Source organism: Salvelinus sp. IW2-2015, linkage group LG10 (assembly GCF_002910315.2).
Source record: "Salvelinus sp. IW2-2015 linkage group LG10, ASM291031v2, whole genome shotgun sequence".
Taxonomy (NCBI): domain Eukaryota; kingdom Metazoa; phylum Chordata; class Actinopteri; order Salmoniformes; family Salmonidae; genus Salvelinus; species Salvelinus sp. IW2-2015.
In genome coordinates, this window is record NC_036850.1 from 8,957,109 (window position 1) to 8,976,109 (window position 19,001).

The window sequence follows — 19,001 nt, forward strand, 5'->3', positions numbered from 1 at the left end:
ACTCCCCTCTGTGCGGTGCGGAGCCCCCAATGAGCCCTACTGACCTCTCCCCTCAGGCCTGCTGGACCTCCCCTATGCCAGGCTGCAATTAACCCAGGCTCTGCAATCTGATAGCATCACAGGCTGCACACGCTGTCAATAACTGCTGTAACCTTTGTAAGCATCTTTAAGAGCCTGTCAGATGTGTCGTGAAACAGGCAATCTGATCAACTCAAATCCCATGCAAGTTTATAAAGGGTCTTACCATCAAACACCATGTTGCCATATTTATCAGGACTGTAAATGTATTTAATCTGCCAGGTGATTGCTGTGTTCAGAGGGAATTCCCTCGCTACAATTTTTTAAAATTTTACAACCCTGCAAAGTATGTATGTTATGTAGCTATCGATTTTGAAACTTTTGAAACTGTCTTTCAAACAAATAATTTTACTGAATATTAATTGCATAATACATTGTTATAATATGTTCTGTTGTTTTTGAGGAGAGAACATATTCGACCCAATCTGTAAACTACACGGATCTCTCCTTGCCCACCCTGGAAGTGACCCCATGACCTCTGGTGCTGTCTAATCCCCCAGCAGCACCATGACTAAGGGCTCTAATCTCCAACAGTCACCTTAGGGGCCCTGGCTGACCTGCTTCAGCCCCCCCCACCCACCCCCCCACCATCCCCTCCCTCCTGGGGTGAGACCTTACCCAGGGTGTCACATGGCTCGTTCTTCCAAGAGCAGATGTCCAGGCCGGTGAGGAGCACGGCGTGGTCGTGGCGCTTACCGATCAGGCCCGACTGCCACTGGCAGAAACTGTTGAGAGACTGGTCGGCGTGGTGGTTGATGGACAGGCCGAGCTGAGGAGGAGACAGAGAGGAAGAGATCAGAAGGGGAGACTGGAGAATTCATGACGTTGGGGAGGCTGGTGATTTTATTGTCAGGCACTCAGATCGATGTGACTCACTGGATCTTGCTCTAGAAGAAGCAGGCTGACCACCACAATGTTGATATCAGTTCCGATGGTGCCGTCTTTGAAAAGGCTGGAAACCTGAAACAAAACAAACCCAGGTTGGCAGTTTGAGATTAACATTTCGGTTCAAATGAATCGTTGCTAAACATTTTGCGTGAAATAAATACATAAATCATGACATTCATTGTTCGTCAAGGATTAGGCCAGGGTTTTCCTTTAGGATAAAACCTACTTCGGGATATGTTACATGACTGATGACTGACTGACTGGCGTCCCTCCCCTGCTCACCATGTTCATAACAGTGAGGACGTAGGTGGTGACGTTCTCTCTGCCGTGTTTCTCCAGCATCTTCCTGTCTGCCACCACCAGCGTTTCCACATTCAGGCCCCCCACCTTGTTCGATGTGATGGGTGATCGCTTCGCCCTGCCTGGGAGCTCAAACTCATCAGGCATGACGAGACGATCCTCAGCAGGGGGCTTGGGAGTGTCTGCAGAGATATGGTAGAGGGATAGAGGGCAGGTAGGGAGGGATAGAGATATGAAGAGAGGAGAAAGAGGAGACAGGGGGGAAAATGCTTTGAAAAGGATCTCAAATGACAGCTCCTCCTTTTTCCTGGACCTTACCCTGATAAGAGCACGGGGCCGGCAGAGCGTTGAAAGAGCAGGAAATATTCAAAGTCATTCTCCTCAAGCTGCTTGCGTGTATTCATTTCAATAAAGGCCAGCTACTTTATACCCTACACTATCTGAGCGCTTTTTCTTTCAAAGTACATTATACACATTACATCATAAACAATCAGTAGTGGAACATTTTGACCTTTATTTTATATTTGTTATTGCACTGTTATCGTTCTGTTTCTGTGATAAAACTACAATGCATGTCGCTCTACCATCTCTACTATCACTGTCCTGTACAAACAGTCCCACGTGACTGTAATGTGTTTTTCTCACGTGAGCCAATCAAAGGCAGTCATAATAATAAGGAAGTTCCCTTACATACATTGCTTGCGGCGTCCACAGAAGTGTTGTCTCTGCAGCTTCCCGTGCTGGTAGTCGTGGTGATGCTGGTGATGGTGCTGTAGATATGGGTTGTCAGGTTGCGAGTTGTGGATAGATCCCTGGCCACCATGGACTTTGTGTTCAGCCGAGCGTTTGTAGACCACGTGTGGGTGGTGTCCACTCGGGGAGCTGTAGTTGTGTTCTGCAGCTAGGTGCTGGGGCAAGGGGGCGATGAAGTACTCATCATCAGACATCCGGATCAGACCTGACTGGAGAGCACAGATACCCCTGTGCATTAGATGTATTCTTCAACATTAAACATTCATTATGGGGGATGAAGATGAGAGTCGGATCAGTAATAAGTCATGTAGATTGTCATGTGTTGAGGAATGGTGTAAGTAAGAGGTCTGTCAGCAGTTCCTAGATAAGGCCTGAAAGGACATAAAAATAGAGAGGAGTCATCTCAAACCAGACACAGACACAAGAAACCCTGGGACAAGGTGCTGTCTCCATAGGTGTTTCCATAGGTCAGGCTCCCACAGGGATGTGACTTACTGTCTGTCAGGATGATAGAACCGGGTATCAGAGGTATTCTGGGGCAGCTGCTCCTCAACACAGGATTCCTAACCCAGAAGGGTAGTGGGTTCAGAGACCATCTAGCACCAACTTTTACACTGTAAAGGGGTTGCTGTGAATTTGACAGTAACTGACAGGCAGTTCAGTGGCAAGTAAAACGATGTATTTCATATTACAGTACACCTACTGTAATATAAATATGGTATCAAAGCAAGTACTGTGTAATGACACACAGTACAATACTGCAGAATTGACTGTATTATACTGTACAAAAGTCAATGCTACCGTAATCAGAATGAATGAATGGATAAATGAAATTCATTGAGGGGAGGGGTTTGTATTTTACAGTATTTTACTMTAAAAAATATGTATTTATGCATATTTGGTGTTTTATATCACTTGCCCTTCTAGAGGCCTCAATAACGGCTTTCAAACTGGCAACTACAGGGCAAAACAGACCAAACGGACATGGCAAAACACTTGCTGCCACTGCAATCTGTCCCCTATACATTTTAAATTGATGGGGTACTATAACCACATGGGAGTTAAATTTGTACAGCATTCTCACTCATTGGTGCAACAAATATAGCCTCCTATAAGGCACGCCTCAAAATATGTTAATGAGCCATTAACAACAATTCTATGCACCCCAAAAGGTTTTTTGGCGTTACAAAGTTACGGTAACCAAAAGTGAAAACATGAAGCAGACCAAACTTGTTGGTCCTTTAAAAGCCTGCTGTAAGTAAAATATTGTGTGCTATAGCTTGGAAAATAAATACAAGTGACTCTGAATGACATCATAATGTTTGTTTCCAACATTTGGGCTGTTTTCCTAAAGAAGTTAAAGCCGCTTCGTGTTTTGTTTCCTTGCCACGATACTAACTAGTATTGTGATACTTGTATCGTCCCTAGTATTCTAGGAACAGTACCATTCTAAATACAGCAATTCTTTCCTTGTCCACAACATTTTCCCACAATGCACCATAATCTGAAGTAAGTCAAATGTTTGAGTATTTTACAGTTGATAATACCCCACAATACTGTATAAATTACAGTTTTCAGTTACAGTGTAGTTTACCTCTCAAACACGGCCATTAAAAAACTCCTGTGCACAACCTAAGTATTGCTAGTTGCCATGGATACAGCTGTCAGATACAGTGAAAAATATATAAAGTAGCATGATGCAAGACAGCTTTATAGATGATAGTGCAGTCAGAGTGTAACTGGTAAAAGGTTGTCAGAGAAGTTCCTAACTAGTAGTGTCTAAAATGTTTGCAGGTCAACAGAAACAACAACCCAAAGTGAAAAAGTCCCTTTTGAACAGACCTCTGCCAGAAACTGTTCTTTAATAAACCAGCTCTTCATGTAAAGGATTCCAATACACTCCAAAGAAAGGAATAAAGTGTTGAGACAACCTCTCGGAGACTGCCTGTAAAAACACATTAAGGCGGGAGGCCATTACTCTTCAAGCATCAGCATGGTCCTGTTGACAGAGCTAGCACTGGAGGGGACTGAATCAATTTGATTAGCGAAAAGAGCCGAACACAGCGGCATTCACTTTCCCTTTACATGTTAGAGGAGGGCTACGATGTATGAGATAGCCTCTCTATGGAACCCTGTCAGCAAGCCAACAACTGATTGAAAAGATCCAATATTGTCTCTTTGTCATCCTTCGAGGCAGATCGTTCCCTGTGGTGTGTGTGTGTGTGTGTGTGTGTGTGTGTGTGTGTGTGTGTGTGTGTGTGGTGTGTGTGTGTGTGTGTGTGTTGTGTTGTGTGTGTGTGTGGTGTGTGTGGTGGTGTGTGTGTGGTGTGTGTGTGTGTGTGTGTGTAGTTTGATGATTGCATGGAGCAATAGGTAGGGGAGAAAGGGGTTTAGGTTCAACTCAAAAGTAATAATATCCTTTCATAAATTAGGCAAAGGTCAATCAAGAACAGAACATAAGGCACCAAGCTACTGTAACATCTCTGAAAATGCATTTGACTTACTCACTAGTCAGCTTTCTGTCTATGGGCCATGTGCAACTGCTTCAGCACCAAGTCCTACATTTGGAAATCCATAGCAATATGATAAAACTTTGAAAGTTTGACATATAGATACAGAACACCTTTCCAATTAATAAAACATTTATAATACATCAACTGTAGATTCCTTATTTATACATTACACTATATGGAGGTGTAAAAGATTATTTCAAACATCACCACAGGCTGACAGTTTTATTTATACTGAAAATAAATATAAATGCAACATACAACAATTTCAAAGATTTTACTGTTCCAGTTCGTATTGTCACACTGTGATTTGTTTCACCTGTCTTTGTGCTTGTCTTCACCGCCCTCCAGGTGTTGCCGATCTTCCAAATTCTCCCCAGTGTATTTATACCTAAATCGATGGGAGGCTTCGAGAAAGTAGGAGGGAGAGGGAATCTGTGCCCTGTCGCCCTCGTTCGCCTTTGATTCCCACCTCGCCTCCGAAGAATCCCAGAGACCCCCGAAGTCTACATGTCCGAGTGAACCCGACGTCACCCGAGTTCTCTCTGGAATCACCGAGGGCTCCTTCGGAGTCCAGGCACCTGGGCAGGGCTAGATTGACTGCGGCTGAGCGCTTATGCCGACTCCACATCCAAAGCTGTCTATATTGTGGAGCTACGTGACATTTCGTAGCTACCCATTAAAAACCCAGGCTCATCAAGAAGGGGTGAGTACTCTGGTGGGCCCTACGGGTAACTTTTCCTCTCCCCTTACTCACACCCCTTTCCATGCCATCCTGCTGTGGGGGAACCAGTCGAAATCTCTTCGGGTACTCATCAACTCTGGGGCCGATGWGAGTTTTATGGACACTAACCTGGCAGCCGAGCTGGGTATACCCACTCAGCCCTTCTCCATTCCCATGGACGTTAGAACGCTGGASGTGCGCTCTATTGGCCCGGGTCACTCACAATACCACTCCCATCAACCTAGGGAACCACAGCGAGGCAATCCAATTTATGCTGATTAAGTCTACTCAGGTTCCTGTGGTATTGGGATTCTCTTGGCTCCAAAGACACAATCCCATCATAGACTGGACTGCTGGTGCCATTATGGGCTGGAGCCCGTTCTGCCACGCCCATTGTCTGAAGTCAGCGCAGCCTGCCCCGGGATGTCTTCCTGTGGGCTTGGAAGTTGCCCTAGACTTCTCCGCCATTCCTGCATATCCCGAGCACCAGGACCTCCGGGAGGTTTTCAGTAAGGCCCGGGCCACTTCACTTCCTCCACACCGACCCTATGACTYRGGGATCGACCGTATGACTGGCTTCCCCCCTGTCTGCACTCACCTCTCCCAAGGTTCCATTCACATGGTCCCCAGCTGGGAACTCAAGCACCGCTTCACCACTGCTTCCATATTGGTTCATCCTGACCCATCCCGTCAGTTCGCAGTGGAGGCCGATGCTTCGGATGTCGGAGTGGGGCTGTRCTGTCCCAGCATTCTGCCCTGGACCTCAAGTTACATCCCTGGCGTTGGAGGGGTAGAAACACTGGTTGGAGGGGGCGGGAACATCTGTTCATTGTGTGGACAGACAACAACAACCTGGAATGTCTCCGCAACGCCATGCGTCTCAATTCCAGGCAAGCTGGGTGGTCCCTGCTTTTCACCCGGTTAAACCTCTCCCTCTCCTACTGACCAGGATCCAAGAACATCAAGCTGGATACGCTGTCAGGCCTATATAGCCCTGCGGCTACACCCTCGGACCCTGAGACCATCCTTCCACCTCGTGTCTGGCCACGGTACTCGGCTGGAAAATAAGGAAGCAGGTCCGTGAGGCACAGCGTTCCCAGCCGAACCCCGGGGGGGGGGGGGGGCAGATAACCGGATGTTTGTGCCTGACGCTGTCCACTCCTCGGTCCTGGAGTGGGCCCACTCCTCCAGGCTTGCCTGCCACCCCGGTTCCCGTCGGACCCTGGCCTTTGTGTGGCAACACTTTTGGTGGCCTTCCATGATCCCGGACGTCTCTGCGTTCGTTGCCGCCTGCACGGTCTGTGCGCAGAACAAGACTCCTCGGCAAGCTCCGGGTGGTTTTCTTCAACCACTTTCTGTCCCTTCACTGTCCCTGGTCTCAAATATCCCTGGACCTCATCACAGGTCTTKCCCCATCTGATGGCAACACCACCATCATGACAGTAGTGGACCGGTTTTCCAAAGCCACKAACTTCCTTCCTCTCCTCAAGCTACCCTATGCCGAAGAGATTGACCCAGCTCATGGTTCAGCATGTCTTCTGTATCCATGGACTCCCGGTGGACATGGTCTCCGGTGGGGGCCCTCAGTTCTCGTCCTGGTTCTGGAAAGCGTTCTGCACGCTCATTGGGTCGTCGGCCAGCCTGTCCTCCGGTATCCACCCGCAGTCCAACGGCCAGTCAGAGCGAGCCAATCAAGAACTGGAGACGACTCTTCACTGCCTTGTCTCCGCCAAACCCCATCACCTGTAGCCAGCAACTCGTGTGGGTTGAATACACCCGCAACACCCTCCACTGCTCTGCCACTGGGCTCTCGCCTTTCAAGTGTTCCCTGGGTTATCAGCCCCCACTCTTCCTGGAACAAGAGGAAGAGGTCGGCAAACCCTCGGCCCAGATGTTTGTCCGCCGCTGTTGCCGTACCTGGAAGAGAGCCCGGTAGACTCTTCTCAAGACCACCTCCAGGTATCGACGACAAGCAGACCGCCACCGGACCATGGCTCCCTGGTATTGTCCCGGGCAGAGGGTATGGCTGTCAACTCGTGAGTCCCGCAAACTTTCCCCCCCGCTTGAAGTTGTCCTTGATGTCCTTTGTTTTTTTTACATTGTTGTTTTCTGTTTTCCTTTGTCTTATCCTGAGATCTGATACATATAAGGAAATCAGTGAATTGAAATAAAATCATTAGGCTCTAATCTATGGATTTCACATGACTGGGAATACAGATATACAGTACATCTGTTGGTCACAGATACCATAAAAAAAGCTAGAGGGATGGATCAGAAAACCAGTCAGTATCTGGTGTGACCACCGTTTGCCTCCTGCAGTGCGACACATCTCTTTTGCATATTGATCAGCCTGTTGATTGTGGCCTGTGGAATGTTGTCCCACTCCTCTTCAATGGCTGTGCAAAGTTGCTGGATATTGGCGGGAACTGGAACACGCTGTCATACATGTCGATCCAGAGCATCCCAAACATGCTCAATTGTTGATTATGTCTGGTGAGTATGCAGGCCAAGGAAGAACAGGGACATTTTCAGCTTCCAGGAATTGTGTACAGATCCAACATGGGGCCGTGCATTACCATGCTGAAATACGAGGTGARGGTGGCGGACGAATGGGACGACAATGGGCCTCAAGATCTCGTCACGGTATCTCTGTGTATTCAATATGACATCAATAAAATACAATTGTGTTTGAGGTCCGTAGCTATTGCCTGCCCATATCATAACCCCACGTTGACATCACCAAACCGCTAGTCCACACGACAACATACATGTGGTCTGCGGTTGTGAGGCCAATTGGACGTACTGACAAATTCTCTAAGATGCCGTTGGAGGCGGCTTAAGGAAGAGAAATTAACATTAAATTACCTGGCAACAGCTCTGGAAGACATTCCTGCATGTCAAATGCACAATGCATGTCAAATGCACGCTCCCTCAAAACTTGCGACAACTGTGGCATTGTGTTGTGTGACAAAACTGCACATTTTAGAGTGTTCTTTTATTGTCCCCAGCACAAGGTGCACCTGTGTAATGATCATGCTGTTCAATAATCAGCGTCTTTATATTCCATACCTGTCAGGTGTATGGATTATCTTGGCAAAGGAGAAATGCTCACTGACAAGGATGTTAACACATTTGCGCACAACATTTGAGAGAAATAAGGTTTTTGTGCATATATGAACATTTCTGGGAACTTTCATTTCAGCTCATGAAACATGGGACCAACACTTTACATGTTGCGTTTATATTTTTGTTCAGTGTAGTTTTGAATGAGTTAAAGTTGAGCAATTTGCAACAGCACTCCAGTTTAAGGTTTGCAATATAAGACAAGAACACAGTTAACATTAATCTGCCAGCAACGACCGCATCCAAGACGTTCTGGAAGAGTTTGCTCTGCTGTGCTAGCTGAGCGTGCATTTATCGCAGTCCGTGAAATGTGTCATGTTGCTGTAGAATGAAGAGGCAGGGGTTTGGTTTATTTCCGCCTGGCAGAGCTACCAGACAGACAGGCTGATAAACACCCTGGCCTCTGACAGACCATCCGTTCACTACRGTGGATGTTCATGTCAGCAGGGTAAGAGAGCGTTAGACAGCGCTGGGGAGCAGGATGTATCCACCTGGCCTCGTCCACAGTGAGTTACAGAGGAATAATGGTGAAATGGACTCTGTAAGCATTGGCAGACTAGGGAAAAAATATCTATTTTCTTTTGGTCAGCACTACTATATTATTATGTATTACCTAGTCACTCGTTTATGTGATGATGTGATTTCATGAGACAGAGAAAGAACTGAGTGAAGAAAGGTGAATCCAGCCATTTCATTTTTGTTTGGTTTCCCCAAACCTCTGTCCTTTCTCCCATTTGATGACCAAGTTAAGCAGTTCATTCCACTCTCTGACCATGTCTGAGATCGWTSACTAGAGRGCTGAKCCTCACACATTCTGTCTGGCCATGGAATGCCATCTAATCTCACCTCCTACTCTCCAAATCCAGCCCAAATAGCTGTGCATTGTCATCCACACCCCCCAAACCACTCACACCCCATGACCCCTGTCCATTCTTTATGTGTGACATCCACCTCCCCCTTCACCCTCCTGATCCACATTTCCCCAGACTAGCAGGTGGCAAAGTAAACATAGGCGCACAAAGGGGAAGCCATGCAGAAGCTCTTGTTGTGAAAACAGTGGCGGGCCATGGCAGACTGCCACCATGCACAGGCATCCGCTCCCAGACTCCCACCTCCTGGGACAGGACAGGGGGACAACGGGGGCACTCTGGGGAGGCCAAGTCCACCATAATCCCATCCATCTCTCTTCCCCCAGGACCTGACAGAACCACCAAACCACCTCGTATCGCTCGTTCCTCCCCCGATGAGGATCAAAAGGCCCTGTGTGTGACCCAGGGGCTCTTGTCAAACTTGGTTCTGTTTCTCCCATGATAGTAATGGGCAGTAATGGCTTCGGGCGTCCGTCGATGTCTGTCAGCCTCGTTCTCTGTGTTGCTCCAGTGCTTTGTTGAGGCAGAGTGATTTCTCTTTCCGACTGATGGGTTTCAATCAAAAGGGGGTTTACACTAAATGCAGTGACGTCTATTTTGGCCTAGCCTCAGGGTACCTTGTGTGCCTTGCCTTCCTGTGTCACATTTTCCTCCTCGTTCTCTAACGTGACTTCGGCAGAGCCCCACAGGCCTTAAAACACTGTGTTCAGACAGAGAGAGAATAACCGTACGGGACGTCTTCAGCACAGCTGGGCAGCCAGAACAGCCAGGACCCCTCCCTATGAACCAGCCTTAGCTAGCCCCCGACACAGGCCATAATCTAGGAGTAGACCGTGTGAGGACAGAGAGCAGGGAGACACTGACAAACATGGTGAGGATACACAATGCTATACTGGATTTAGAAACCATTCCATTGGCTTAATAGCCACAAGACTTGAGTGCAACCCTCARTGTCATTTCATTACACTTTTCCACTGCACTGTAAAGATCTGGCAGCCTGGTCAGTCTAGTGCCTGCTCCAGCCCTTTGAACTGACGAGTTTAGGGATCTCACCAACTAACTCACAGCACACTGTCAAGCAATATAGGCCTATGCATGGATATATGGATGCTATTTGTATAAATCTCTGCTATGCATTACATCAATAAAGATATTATATTTTCTGCTCATTTTTGCAGCGGTGATAGTAGTAGTAGTTCATCCCAGATGAGCCCATTTTTAACATTTGCATATGTTTTGTAAAGCTACCCTGAACTAAGCTTGTGGCATTAACAAATCTGTCAGCGACAGAATTACTCACACAGACTGAAACTGTAAAAGAGACAAAGATGGAGGAGACAACGAACCTCTTCCAGGTTCTAACCTCTATCTGTGTACAGTCTGTTAGCAGATTAGCCTGGAATCTCGCTAGCCACTTCCTGTTGTAATGTGCCTCCCCCCTTTAACCCACAACAAARGTTAACAAACACCCTGGAGCAAATCCACTGTTAGCTAGCTAGCGCTTCCCATTGTCTGCCAACCACCTCACACTCAATTATCACACATGTATTCCATTTGTCTCAGAAACATACCACACTTTACTATAAAATATCTAATAACATCTTCCAGCAGTTAGCAGTATGCTTGATAATGGGAGGAAATTGATTCCATCTGTCGAGATGTGGTGCYTCTCCTTTCTTGTTCTGCCTGAAATGTATGTGAGAGTCCTGCGAAGACTAGTAGAACTGTAAGATGAAATGTAAAAGTACAACACTGAAGGGACAACATGCAAAGAAAACATAAACATACTCGTAGCAATAAAATATCAGTCATATCAGATACTAATACCTCAATGTACTGTATTTTTTCTGGCAATACATGTAATACATGTTTTGCTATGTATAGTAACATGCTGTTAGATGGATGTTATTCATGACAACATATATCATCTGAAAAGTACTTGATATGTATTGAATTTCACAGGGAGTAGAGAGACACCAGGTCCTCAGACTTCAGGGAAAGCTGGCATATTGATGTGGCAGACCTCTAGTGATCTCCTTAAATGTACACTTGTAAGAGTTACACAGATTAGAGGGAGATGTCCTCTGTTAAACGCCAGTCTATTTCTCCTCAGACCTGCAGACATCAGACGACTCTCCCCACCACCACCATTCTCAGATCACAGGATAACATGCACATGGTTACTCTGAGTTGACAGTTTTCCAAACCCAACAGTCTACATGTTGGGAGTTAGCTAATACACCGATGGTCTGAGGACTTCCCTATGGAAGCTATTACGACATGACTTTGCGTTTGCTTTCATGTGGTTTTCCGAGGCCTGTGACTACATACTGTAACTTTACACATTTCGACCATGCATGTTTTCAGTGTAAGTACGGGACACAATTTATAGCTCGTTCCTTAGGATCTGRCGCGGGGGGAAACGTAATTAGCTTGTCTTTGTGTAAACTGTAGCTGCTTTTAAGGCTCCCAACCATGACATTATATTTTAAAGTGCTTACATGCCGTTAAAGACTGGGAGAGATGTGTGAGAAACCCAAAGCCAGTGATTATAAAGCTCTAAAACATATCTGCACTCCAGCTCAGCGTTACATGTGACCACAGTGTCGGCGAAAGCAGACCAGAGCATCCACATCACTCAGCTTCTGTCAGCTATGGTAAAAGGATACAGGCCATTATCAGTCCAAAATACAGCCCACTTCTGTGTGAGCGGTCTATGTCTCCATGTCTATCATTCGACCTGGCCCATAATGATTTGAGTTTGCCTCAGCGTTAGCATAGAGCATTCCACAGAGTGTGTGGCGTCACTAATTGCCTTTAAAGAGCATAGACACCCACTGAGCAGCCCTTGTTCTCCAAATAAAGCAGAGGTGGGCCTGGAAACACCAAGGCTAATGATGTTATACAGCCCCCTTATCAGCTGAATCGAATGGGCAAGGTTCAACTCATTTTCCTGTCAGACCAGTTGGGACCAAGCAACTTCCTCTGACAGTGGATGACGACTCTGCAGGTGGCCAAGTTGGGAAGCTGATTGGGGACCTTATTATGGATGAATGTGCATTTTCTTTCTGCTTGCATTTTGTATTTTCTGTAATTTCTGTAAAAGAGGCCGTGGTCTCAGTATAACTCCCTGATAAAATAAAGGTTAAAAAAGTATAKTTTTTTWAAATTGACTGCTATACACACCTTTTCTATTCATATACTGTCAATACACACCATTCACATACATATATATTATTTAGTTTCTGGACTCAGGTCCGGAAGCTAATTTCCTGCAATTCTGTCCATTTTGCTATTGGGTTTTGTACTGTGTATTTCAATAATTTATTCTCTCATTCTAATATTTTTAAAACTGTACATTTCATTTTATTTACACTGTTTATACACACCGCATATTTTTTTATATWCTGGATTCTTGACATAGCTCACTCTAGTATATCTACAACTGTACATGTAATTCCTAGAATATCTTGTGTAAATTCATCCAGTGTAGATACGTAGAGATTGCACTTGGATTACTGTTACAGTGCTATTTGGGTTGTTATTTAGATTCGTTATGACATTTCTTAATTTCTTTATTTTTACTTTTTGGATTATGTGTGTATTATCTTGTATTGCATCGTATTGCACTGTTGGAGCTAGAAACACCAGCATTTAGCTGCACCTGTGATAACAGCTGCAAAATCTGTGTACGCAACCAATAAACATTGATTTGATTTGTTCTGCAACCATGTTTGTGCACAAATGTTCCCTAAAGCAGCCACACCGGTCAAAACACTATCCTCATCTCACAACAAGCCAGAACCGTTGTTGGAAAATAACATATTGTCTAACAAAAGCTGTACTGCATCTACTGTGCTGACACAGACGGGTCGAGGAATATGTATGGATTCTGCTTTGTGAAGTGACGACCACTTCAACGCTCCTCATTCGTCTTGCATGACAAAACCCGAGCACAATGCCTGTGACAAGAGCAGAATGGCGAGGCCCTGGCTCCCTCTCCTACTGGCATCTAGCGGTGGGCACTACATCACTGTCACCACAGAGACCACCAGGGAATCGCCCTCTGCAGCGCTCACAACACGACCGGCTCACGTCGTATGTGGCATAACAGCCTATGAGTTATGAGAGGGACGAGGGAGCCATTGTAACTACAGAGGCCCAACAGACGTTCCAATTTGTCCAGTCCTCTTATGAAAATGGACAAGTACAAATACCCAAAGCCCTACCTGAGAATCCCTCATCATGTATCAGGCTCAGCCCTACTCCCTGTATGTCCTGCATCCATATGGAGCCCATTGTGGGGAGACGGAGCCCATGGGACACTGAGCAGAGAGAGTTGTGGTTTACAGTAGGTCATATGAGGTGCTGAGAAAGAACTGATCTGCAGCCATCTTGTATATTTCAGGCCTGTCCACAACATTTAAATATGATACTCTCCAAAGAAAAGTTCACTCCAGGACAATCATTTATGGCCACCACATCACCTACGACTCATGTTTTGTAATATATGCAGGACTATAATAATCCCAATAAACCGGTTATATGACCAATACCACACCACGGGAAGGGAATGACTGTCTTTTTTTCACACAGCGGAACGTCCTGCGACTTACACCTCGTCGAGACAGACAAATGTGCATGTCTGCTGATATGTTTCCGTTCCTCAGTTCATTGTTATAATGGATATCACAACTGTCCCTGAGTGGTACTCCACACGCTAGGGTGTCAACGACAACAATAAGGCACTAAGCAAAATAAACAACTTGCTTTGAGGTGTCTGAGAGCAACAAGCTGGGGAATGAGAGAAAGAAAGGGAAAAGGGGGAGGTTTGTTTTCACACTCATCCCCTGGTACCTGGGGGTCATTAAAAAGACCCCTAGTACACATCCAAACAGACTCAATTACCCCCCTAATTAGAACAGGTCTACAACTCCACAGGGGTTGTGGGAAAATAATACACCTAGACCTCTCAGGCTAATTTCTAAAACAAAGAACAACAAAACCGTGTTCTCAGAACATATGTGGTTACCGAAGAGAAAGTGACCTGCTTCAATAGGAAACACTGAAAGGAGAGATGTCACACAGTGACCACATTTACATGAGCACAGRATTCCGGATGGTGGCTCATATCCCGGTTTTGGTCTTACTCGGGATAAGCTGTTTACATGCACCCGCTCARGAGTATCCCTGTATCTGTAAATAAACAGAATATTCCTAATTTAAGATCATATGGGTTAAATGGAATATTACCTGAAATATGGACACTGACTGTAGGCCTATAACCTCTCACATGTAGAGTAATATAATATTAACTCTTGCAGAATTACGCATTTCTTGCTGTAAAATTATACAACAAATGTTCATTTTGTCTCGGCAACAGGAGTGGTGAAATCGGATTTCTTTCTTTCAGCATCTCTTGAGWAAACGTGAATGTGCGTGTAATGTGTTATCTTTGACGCTGTTATGCAAGCAGACTATTTCAACCACATAAAACATGCGCCCAAGACGAACTTGAAGTCTTATTAGAAACGCGTTTCGTCGTTTTCTCAGCTAACACTTCAACTTTAAAAGGTGTGGCTGTAGCTGTATAGACTAGAGAGACACGCATCCTAACGTGGAAGAGGGGGCTTGGGAAAGGTCATGGTCGAGTTTGTCATGGTCGGACACGCTTAGCCAGAGAGACGGAATCCGCRGAAGGGGCAATCTAATGGCTCAACAGCCAAACAATATAGCTGGTCCACACACCAATGCTCCCGCCGTCCAATAAGATAATAAATGACATATTAAGGAAGGTCTCAGAGAGTGCATCCAAGCCTACTGGTCGTGGGCTGGAAGAGTTCTTGTCGAGTTCAGTTCAGCTCTTGGGGACTGTTCCTTATGAGGAAGGGCTGGCTCTGTCACCCAGTGTACGGAGCGGTGGCCTGAGGAGGACACCAGAGCTCTAATTTATCTCTCCCTGCATTCACAGAGGAATAGGACAGCAGCTTTGAACTTGCACTACAGAGGAACTGAGACCAGCACGACCCTGAAAGAGAGAGTGACTGAGGTCACCCACRGTGATCTCTGGTACCAGAGAATGCAGGCAGAGAACTCCTGTGTGCAACCAGCAATAGCTGTACTAGTTTAAAAAAAACTGGTGTCTTTAAGTCATTTGAGGTCAGCAGAAAAGAAAAAAAGAGAAAATACTATTGACACACAAAGGAAGTACATGTCCTTCTCATGAGGAATGCAATTAAAAACACCATGTTAAATTATTCAGGATTTACTAAGCAAATCCCCTATCCCCGGTCTTAATACAGAGTCTGCCTGTTCTTGATTTAAAAACAGAGTCCCCCTCCATCTGCTAGGGGCATGATGCTGTCAAACAGTAGTTAAGAGAACCAGCGTGGGCAGACTGACTGACCGTGAGCCTGTCTGTCTGTATGCCAGCAGTGGGGACCTACTGTACACTACCACAGAGAGGGCCTCCATAGGCCCATAGAGAGAGCAACCATCCTCCCTAGGAGCGCCACTCCAAACTCAGAATCAACATTCTTCTTCTTGCACAAAAAAAATCAAGCTCTCACCCAACCAGGCTGCCAGTTATCCTCTGTTTCCAGGCAAAAGAAGCTGCTGAGGATCAACGGGGGATGAATGGGTCCTCATTTGTACTTAATCCAAAGCTCCTCGTGAAAGGGAGATGACATGTGGGGTTAAACTCCTCCAGGCTATGCACTCTTTCAGTGTAACAGACAAATCTTTCCGGTGCATTTTTTTCGATCTTCCCCTTTTTTCAGTTTTAATGTACTAGTGTAAAAGTAGGTATTTTAATGTGGCTCTCCCTCCTTTCCGTCTGAAATCTAAAAGTAGAAGCACATTTTAAGAAACGGTGGACTAAGTGAATTTCTGATGGCCATCAGGTCATCCTTGGGGGGAAAAAAGAAAATGGGGTGGGGAAAACAGATCAAAGAGTCCTTCCAGTCTATTCAAATGCAACTGCTCCCAAATTACATTGTGTCCTTGCACAGTTTTAAAAGAATGGGTCACTGCTGTTTTATTGTGGAGAAGCTACTACTAACGAAAGGGACAATACAAAGACTAGCACTGCCAGCCAAGCGGCTGAAACTTCACCCTGGGTTTAATTGCACTGAACAAGGGAAATGGGAAGCAGGGCAAACAAGGGACAAAATAGCAGGCAGCAGAGGAGGTAGAGGGTATTGGCAAAAATAAAGGCATGTTTTATGGAGGCCTAGTGTCCGGGGTGGGACATGTGATCTGCGTGTCCAACCTGAGGGAGGAAATAGTGAGAGAGGCACTAAGGCCAGCAATTTAAAAAACAGAACGATCTCTTCTCCACCCCACCCCCCACCCCTCACAAACACACTCTTTTTCTCTTTCATTGCTTACATTGCATATTATAAAGGTGGTTTGACACAAGATGTAATCCATGACAAATCACAAGAATAAAACAAGTGTATGTTTCCTAACACAGGATAAAGTGTAACGACTCAAGGGGACACTTACCAAGCCAGAACATGTAGATATGGCTGCAGAGGAAGCTGTGAGGTTGTGTATAAATCCCTGATACAAGCAGTCCTGATGGGCTGGCTCCTGCGCCAATGTGGTGATGCCCTCTGTCCCCAGTACCTGTACTGTGAAGCCCTCTGCCACTACCATGGAAGGCTGTAAGTCCAGGTGCATGTCCCACCCGAAGGCAGATAGTCTGTAGTGTACAGGGCCCCCCATGGACGGCAGGGACCTCTTATGCCGGCCTCGCCGCAGCATATCGTGAGACACATACCCACCCTGAGCATCCACCTCAATTGGCGTCACAAACACGTAATCTGGAGGAGAACGACAGAGACGGTCACTTACCAAACCCACATCCAATGGGTTCATCTTATTTGCACAAAGCATTTGCACAAATCTCAATTCCCTCTAGTCTAATTATACTGATCACAGTATAATTGGTCAAACAGTGTCATAATATTTAACTGATTTATGAGGGGAGTATTAGACATCATCAAATCATGTTTCAGATCCAAAAGTCATAAACTTTATTCCACTATCATAGCCAATATCAATATAATAAACATTTATTCAATAAGAACACGAAGACACCCATTATTTAGGAACAGTATCAGACGCCACGTAGGCCTAATAGGAACGCCCAGAAACAAATCCAGATCGTTTTTTACAGTCACATCCACTCTCACTGGTAAATCAAAGAATGTAAATCATCTAAACTAGACTCGCCCTGTATCCGGCTGCTCAAGGAGGAAACTGCCGCTTCTGCAGGGAATTCCTTCACCGGCATAACGCGCGTGGCTAAAGTTAACCAGCCAAGAAGATGAGAGGCAGTATGCGCGCAAGACACCATGAGCGCTTTAACTGGCGACTCATCGATAAACATGACACACCAAATACAAGTAATGCGTTTTATTATTTCTGAACAGTAGCTATGTTATTGTTTCATTCTAAAGGATTGTAAAAGTTACAGGCTGTTGCAGACTACAATGCTGTTAGTAAACATTTTCTTATCAGTTATGGAGAGAAGTAAACAACCGGCCCGTGCAAAATACGAACCGTGATTCAGTCCACTGGTGTCACTGGCAAAAGTGGACGAAACAGAGTAAATGGAATGTGAGCAGTAGATATGCAGCGTCTGCAAAACGACAGGTAGGAACAAGTTAATGGCACAACATGCGCAACAGTGTACTGTAACAGGCAGCCTACTGCAATTTAAAAGTATATCTGATTAAACAGTTGTCACCTGCCTTCAATGTGTTCCAGAACCACAGAGTGGATAAAATCTTCACTGATGTGCAGCTGACAAGTGGGATAGGCAAAGTCCATATCAAAAGAAAAAGGCAATCCATGTTGGCATGCAATATCCTCCTCTGTTACCTCCTCAAAAAACACAGAAGTAATAACCTGRGGCAGCGSATAATGCAACTGTAAGACATTGCTYATTTCTTTAGGTGCCTTTTACATYTYAMCACGTCWAGTCCGCCGGGTCCATTTGGCTGTGCCTGGAGAGGTAAAGCGCACTCGTGCGTCTTTCTGAAACAGGTAGCAAATCGCCGGAGTGCTGACTGTGCTCTCTACAGTGAACAGTGACAGTCAGCTCCAGCTCCTGTAAGTAGCACCAGCGGGTGGAAACGGAGATGGGCCAATCAGCAAAGAGCATCATCTTCTCTGAGATGAGTAGCCTACTGTTGTGTAGGAAAYCTCTTAACTCTCTTTGGCTCAGTGTTGAGTTGAACAAATTCGTGCTCCCCACACAACCCACTGGGCAAAAGCGGTGTAAATCAACGTTGTTTCCACGTAATTCAATTTCACGTTGAATCAAATTGGATTTGCAAAAAAGTCATCATCATAAGGGCATTTCATTTTTTTTTTCACCCAGTTTTGAGAGCTAAATCCAATGACATGATAATTTTTTGTTGTTGATTACACGTTGAATTGACCTTAGTTGACAACTAACCAAATGTAAATCAAAACAAGACGTTGAACTGACGTACATGCCTAGTGGAAATGATATAGAGATTTTAAATGAATATTACAGGTCGAAGCAACTTTCCACACCAAGGAAGATACAGAAAGTATTTGATTGGATGCGAATTGCGTAGCCTATAATTCAAGGTCAGATTTTCATTCCACTTCTGGAGTCTTATAAGAAATTGCCCACCTGACTGACCTTTGTATGAAATGTAATTATAATTTTTCACTTACTTTTTTCAAGTGTCAAATGTCATTTTTGCAAACGTGTTT

The 19,001-nt window shown here is 45.4% G+C and overlaps 1 pseudogene; it reads right to left on the minus strand.

The window, feature by feature from the left end:
* Positions 1–18,326, minus strand: part of LOC111969090 (A disintegrin and metalloproteinase with thrombospondin motifs 18-like) — a 51,735-nt pseudogene extending 33,409 nt beyond the window's left edge.
* Between the last annotated feature and the right edge of the window lie 675 nt (positions 18,327–19,001).